Here is a 7,227-nt window from a genome sequence, read left to right as displayed (position 1 = left end):
CAATGATGGTGCCAACTTGGGCCAGTGAAGCAACATCCTCCACAACTAGATTGAAGAACAAAACGACAGCAACTTGGGTACTCCTGTAGAACCTCAGAGTCTGGAACGGGAAGTAAATGATTGATCAACCCAGCTCATTTCACAGGCAGGAATGAGGCAGGACAGACAGCCTAAGAACTTGAAAGCCCCCTCCAGGGTACAAGGTGAGGTGCCTCACTGGTTAGACAAGTGACTGTATCCAGTACCTGAAGCTGGAGAAAAACAAGAACCAGTTTCACCCAGCAAGGCTAATCCTTATGACGGGGGAAACTGACGTTTAGCTAATTTTAATGTCATTATAATCTCATTCACATGGCTGTTACTACAACTCCCATAATGCATCTGACGCCATGACAGTTCTGGAGGAGCCAAATAAGGAAGAAAAAGCGGGAAACGGAGGGTCCCACCCAGGGGAGGAGATGAATGGACTATATAAATGACATCACCAATTCCCACCCTAGGAAAGATTAAAAACCCCTAATTCTGACTTCCTCGAGAACTCGTTATCTGAGTTCACCCCCACTTTCCTCTCGGGTGTGTACTTTTGATACAGGCCAACTGAGTAGCTTCCCCCTCCCCCCCAAACACACAAACTTTGATTTTAAGCTTCCTTTTCCTTAAAGTTTCCTTTTTCCCAGGTTTTTATCTCCTACCCCCTGCTTCAGATAATTGCCCTGAAATTTGTGATTCATACTTGTTGATTGTAACACTTGAAGCCTAATGTTCTTTCCAAACCTATAGCCACCCTGCATCAATAGCTTTGAGCTCTGCTCTTTAAGAAATTTATTAATTAAAATTTATTTTTCTTCATTCAGGGGCCTTGGGGATACAGAGGATACCCCAGCAAGACTTGCAGTCCCTATCAAAGAAGCCAGCATGGTCTTCCAGGCAGATGTCAAGACCCCTTCCTCTCATCTGAGATCAGCTAGGGTGAGAGTTCTGTGAACCCCCCAATAGGCAGGGACAGCTCCACACCCCTGCCCAGCAGGAAGCAGATACAGAAGAAAAGACCTCCCGTTCCTCAGTTCCCCACAGCGATTAATGGGGATCACGTCTCTCAGGGAAAGAAAGACAGACAGTTAGAGATGGACATTGGGTCTCTACATTCCTGCACATCCAACACAATCTATGGGGAGTACTGCCTGGAGACCTCCCCAATTCTTCACTTATCTGCCCTAAGCATTAACCGCTGGTAAAGGCCACCATGACCTCCATCTCACCCTAGCCTCGTTATACCATCGTTATAATATCATACATATGCCCAGGAGTTCATTAATATCATTATAACAGACTGAACTCTGGGAAGGTACATGCACAGTCTAAGAGGATGAGGTAATAGTCCCTTGTCAATCACAGGTGTCAATCAAGCGGCCCCACGCCTGAGAAAACAGCCCATCCCAGAGAAAAAAGATAAAACCCCCCAGGCTCCTGGAAGCTGCTGCTCCTTGAGCCCTTGGCCGCCTTTTGAGCCTTGCTTTTGCTGGGGGGGGAGGCTGCTTCTATTTCTTTGAAATGTACTTTTTCTTCTAATAAACTGCTCTTTCACCAGTTTACCTTGGTATCTCATTCAATTCTTTGCTCGAGATCCAAGAGCCTGGACATGCACCGAGGAGGGCCTGCTCCCTGGTAACACTTTCATTTTCAATAAATCACTTTCGCTTTCCTGCAACTGCTGCACTTTTGAATTCTTTGTTGTGCAGAGACAAGAACCGGGTGGGTCACCGCTGCTCTGGGTTGAGTCCTGTCTGGGCATCCGTGTGAGCCTCCAGCAACAGGAAGACTGAGGCCCAGCAAGCCCAGAGACAACTTTCCAGAGGGATTTGGGGTGAGCTGGGTCAAGAACCTATGTCCACTACATCACTGGGGTTTGGCTTAGAAGAAAGAGGGTCTCGAGATCCTGGGGCTTTGTGCTGCTCTGCCAAGCCTGACTCCACTGTATGGGGGGTGGGGCAAGGGGACACAGTCCCCACCCCGACGGCTCCAGATTCTCTACCACTCAGCCAGGAGCCAAGAGAGAAGAGGGGAAGGAACTGGGAGGAGGCTGAGGATAAAAGATGTGTGCTCACTACAGTCCTCCTGGGAGCTAACGCCCCTGGATTGGAGTCCAGCTTGCTGTCATTGACTCCAGAGCCTAGCACAGTGCCTGCCATATAACAGACACCAGCAACTGTTTATTAACACTTGTTGAATAAGATGGAGTATTAGATTTGTTGAGGAGGATGGAGGTCGAGAGAGACAGAGGGGGAGAGAAAAGGGGTGGGAGAGAGAGGGGCAAAGGTGAACAAGGAGAGACAATACAACGGGGAGACATGGACAGAGATAGGGAGTAGGAGGCAAGCCACGTCTGCCACAGTGATGCAAACAGAGCCATGCGGGTCGCCCTGGAGGGGCCAAAGTCGCCCTGAGGTGGAGAAGATGCCTGGGGAGGGCACCCGGGGGACTCCTGGGATGCCTTGGCTTCCTGGTCTGAGTTTTGTCTCCCTGAAGAGAATGTGCTGAAGTCCAGTTGTGAGCTTGTGGCACCATCTAGTGGCAATTTTGGGGATAGCTGGTTTCTCCAGATGTCTCTTTCAAAGGTGGGAAAGATGGGGGCGGGGGCGGTGGAGAGAAAGTGAAGACAGGAAAGGAGTCTGAGATTCAGGCGGGGAAATGTGATCTTGCCTGATCATTCCCATACACATTCACACACACACACACACACACACACACACACACACACACACACGCGCGCGCGCGCGCGCGCGCGCGCAAACACACATACACACATCCCTGTGTGTATATACACACCGCCAGGCTGAGCTGGGCGGTGATGGGTGTAGGGAGAGCAGTGGGAGTAGGCTGGTGGGAGGGTCTGGCCTGGAGAAATCGGGGAAGGTTGACTAGTGTGATTCAGAAAGTGAAGATCATGGAGTTAAATCTGGAAAATGGGTTAATTATATCAAAGGCCATTTCAAGACTTCCTCAGGTTGTGGTGCTATTACTTTGGAGCTTCCTCCCCAAATCAATGATTAAAATGCACAGAAATGCTACACTAAACAGGTCATATGACTGTAAAATAATACAAAGTGGGGCCAGCCGAGTGGCGCGATGGTTAAGAACTCGCTTGGGATGCCAGAGGGCCCCGGTTCGGATCCCACATATGAGGGCCAGTGACACTGCCCTCNATAAAATTATTTTCGTTGCTACTCTATAACTGTAATTTTGCTACTGTTATGAATCGTAATGTAAATACCTTTTTGTTTTCCGATGGTCTTAGGCAACCCCTGTGAAAGGATCGTTTGACCCCCAAAGGGGTCGCGACCCACAGGTTGAGAAACACTGCCTTGAGGGTTTTTCTGTATTAGCTAACACATGCAGACATTCCCCATCTGGTTTTGTAGTTACATAGGAGTCCTATGGATGTGGATGTATCATAACTTATTTAACCTGTCTTGCATTGATGGGTATTTAGATTTTTTTTTGAGTTTTTCTATTTCACACAATGTTGCAATAATAACCTTTAATATATGCTATTTCAATTGTGGTTGAGTTTATCTGTAGAATAAAATCCTACAAGGGAGGTTGCTAGGTCAAGCATTTGTAATTTAGTAAATATTGCCCAAATGCCCTCTTTGGGCTTATTCTGTTGGGTTGTTGGAAAAGTCATGACGTATTTTTTTCTGTTTTTCGTTGCAAAAATGTGTCATAACTTTTCCGACAACCCAATAATTTACATTCCCATCATCAGTGATTGAGAGTGTGCTTTTCCTCACAGCCATATCAGCACAGTGTGTTGTTAAACTTTTAGATTTTTTGACAGTCTCGTTAAGTGAAAAATTGCATCTCACTGTAGTTTTAAAAAATTGTTCAACTGTTTATTATATTTTAAGACTTGGAGTTCCAGTCCCAGCAAAAGCCTAGGTTTTTTTGCTATCTTCCTCCAGCGTTTACTTTTTTTTTTAAAGTATAATACAATAAGATGCACCCATTTTAAACGTAGTGCTTGATGTGTTTTGATGAGTGTGAACATCTTTGTCACCACCAGCTAACCACAATCAAGATATAGGATGTTTCCATTCATTTACAAAGCTCCCTCGTGTTCCTTCCCAGTCGGCCCTCATTGCCCCCTAGGTCCAGGCCACTATGGGTCAACTTTCTATAATTATTGGTTACATTTCACTTTGTAGAGTTAACTTACAAATGAAACCATAGAGTATGTACTCTTTCGTGTCTAGCTTCTTTCCCTACCTGTATTGCTTTTCAGAGTCATCCATGTTATGATGTGTATCTGTAGTTTTTATTGTCAGTAATATTCTGTGATTTGTGTCGGTCTCAACTTATCAATAACCAATGATGTGGTTGGACCAGCGCTGGTTCTTATGACTACAAGATGCCCTTCAGCAATAGTCACCAGGAAACTGACAAAATAAGATTTATGACTCACACGGCCTGGAAATGACAGCACACCTGGGGCCACACACCGAGGTCAGGGTGGGTGGGAACGAGAGAGTGCACGGCCCTGGGGTGCTGCTTTTATTGGGGTTGAGGGTGGGGAGCCTAGGATTTTACAGGCTCACTCTTATTCATGAATTTAACACATAAGAGTGGTAATTTAAACAACGGAAAAAGAAAAACAAAACCAAGTAGCCCAAAATGGTCAGTTATTCAAATTAATTAAGGTCTCTAAAACAAAGGAGCCTCAGTGCAGGAGGCCGACAGGCCTTTATCTAGTGGCTGGCAGTGTGTTTAACCGTGTTATTTGGCGTGGATGCCTCTTTGAAATGGATGGCTCTGCAATCAAATCTTAAGCCAGGCACTTGCTTTACCAAAAAACAAAACAACAAGAAAACCCAACTGTCAGGGCTCACACTACATATTCTATTGTATGGATAGTGCATGATGGATTCATTCATCTGTTGGACATTTAAGTAGTTTTCAATTTTTGATTATCGAAGCTCCTCTGAACATCTGTGTACAAGTCTTTGTATGGACACATAGTTTTATTTGAGTAAATATTGACTAGAATTTTTGGGTCAAGAAACTGCCAAACCAATTCCACAGCAGTAGTATCAACACTTGGTGTTGTCAGTCTTTTTAATTTTAGCCACTCGAGTGGATGTGACCAATGATATTGAGCCTCTTTCTATGTGCTCACTGAGCATGTCTTCTTTTCTTTTTTTTTTAAAGATTTTATTGGGAAACTGGGACCAGGGAACAGCGTTGGGGAATGGGGGAAAGGGAACAGACAAGTTGCTGCCCTTTTTGTTCTTCAGTCTAGTTGTGGAGGACGTCGCTTCACTGGCCCATGTTGGTATTATCATTGCGCTCTTCCCGAGTGAGGCAGATCGGTCACCAGCCATTGGACCCTGCTCATGGCAGCTCCTGAAAGCTCACGCCCACTGCCGGCCAGCCTCACTGCAGCCTACACTGTGGCTGGCGGCTCATGGCGGCCCAGCTCCAGGTCGAGCTGTTGTTCACCATCTTAGCTGTAGAGGGCGCAGCATCACTGGCCCTAATGTGGGATCTGATACTGGGGCCCTGATACTCAGAGCTGGCGTCCCAAGCCAACTTCTAACCAACGTGCCACTTGACTGGCCCTGGACATGTCTTCTTTTGTGAAGTGTCTGTTCAAATATTTTTCCCATTTAAAAAATGGGTTATCAGGGCAGCCGGTTAGCTCAGTGGGTTAGAGCTCAGACTCATAACACCAGGGTTGATGGTTTGATTCCCACATGGGTCAAGGAGCTGCTCCCTCCACAACTAGATTGAAAACAACTACTTGACTTGGAGCTGATGGGTCCTGGAAAAACACACTGTTCCCCAATAAAATTTCTTTAAAAAAAAAGGGGGGGGGTTATCTTATTGGTATAGAATTAGTATTAGCTTTAAGAGTTCTAGTATATATTCTGGATATAAGTCTTTTAGCAGGTATGTGCATTTGGGACAGTTTCTCCCACCTTGCCTTCCTTTTTATTATTATTATTATTATTTTATTGGGGAATTGGGGAAGGGGAACAGCCAAGTTGTTGTCCTTCAATCTTAGTTCTGGAGGGCACAGCTAGCTCAGCTCCAAGTCCAGTTGCCATCCGGCCGCCCATTGGCAACTCGCAGCCACTCAGCTCAAGGTGCCGAATTCAATCTTAGTTGAGGGTGGGCGCAGCCCACCATCCCATGCGGGAGTTGAACCAGCAACCATGTTGTTAGGAGCATGTGCTCTCACCAGCTGAGCCATCCTGCCACCTATTGGTAGCTCAGTGGCAGCTCACCTTGGGCGCAGCTCACTGGCCCGTGTGGGTATCGAACTGGCGACCCTGTTGCTCAGAGCTCATGCTCTTAAACAACTGAGCTACTTGGCCGGCCATAAAGTTTTTTTTTTTTTAAAAAAAACCCCAGTGTTTTGTTTGTGTTTTGACTTTGCTTGTGACATTTTTTTCCACGAAGTTTGAAAATGTATTTGAATTGATAAATATTTTATGGCTTTTAGATTTTGAGTCATAAGTAAAACTCCATCATTCTGAGATCATAAAGGAATTCCTTGTACTCTTGTAATTTCATTTTTTTCCATGTAAATTTTTGAGCCATTTGTAATGTAAATGGGGGGGGGGAAGAGAGAGAGAGAGGGAGAGAGAGAGAGAGAGAGAGAGAGAGAGAGAGAGTTTCTAGAGGAAGAGAAGGGAATGGGATCTTGAGCCCTGGTGGAGGCATTAGCTGTGGACAAAATGTGACACCCCACCCTGGAGAAAGAAGGGAGGCAATAAGAATGGGGTAAATATGTGTATGCACCCACCCCCATGTCCAGCCTAGCACATGGGGTAAGACACGGTGTGGTGTGGCTCTGGGATGTTTATTAACTGACTTTATTACAATAAAGTCAAGGGAAAGACGTGCTGGGGGTAAAATCTTAATCATTGGGTCACTCACACAGGCCCCCCTAAGTGAGCCCCTCGGTGGAGCCTCTAAACCCAAAACTACGAACTGAGAGTGATGAGGAACTGGGGAGATTTGTTTGTGTTTTGGAGGGGTTGAGGCTGGGAGGACATTTCTGGCTCTTTCTGGTTAATGATTGTTGATTCCCATCCTAAGCCAAGTGGAGTCCAGATCACTGGCCAGGACAGCAAGTCTTTAAAGTGATGATGCAGACCAATGCCCTCAATACTGGTGAGGAGAAACTGGGGGTTGAGATGAGCCTGCAAGGCCAAGGTGGGGGTG

This window comes from Hipposideros armiger, unplaced genomic scaffold (assembly GCF_001890085.2).
Source record: "Hipposideros armiger isolate ML-2016 unplaced genomic scaffold, ASM189008v1 scaffold_511, whole genome shotgun sequence".
NCBI classification, from domain to species: Eukaryota; Metazoa; Chordata; class Mammalia; order Chiroptera; family Hipposideridae; genus Hipposideros; species Hipposideros armiger.
This window is presented reverse-complemented; position numbering follows the sequence as displayed.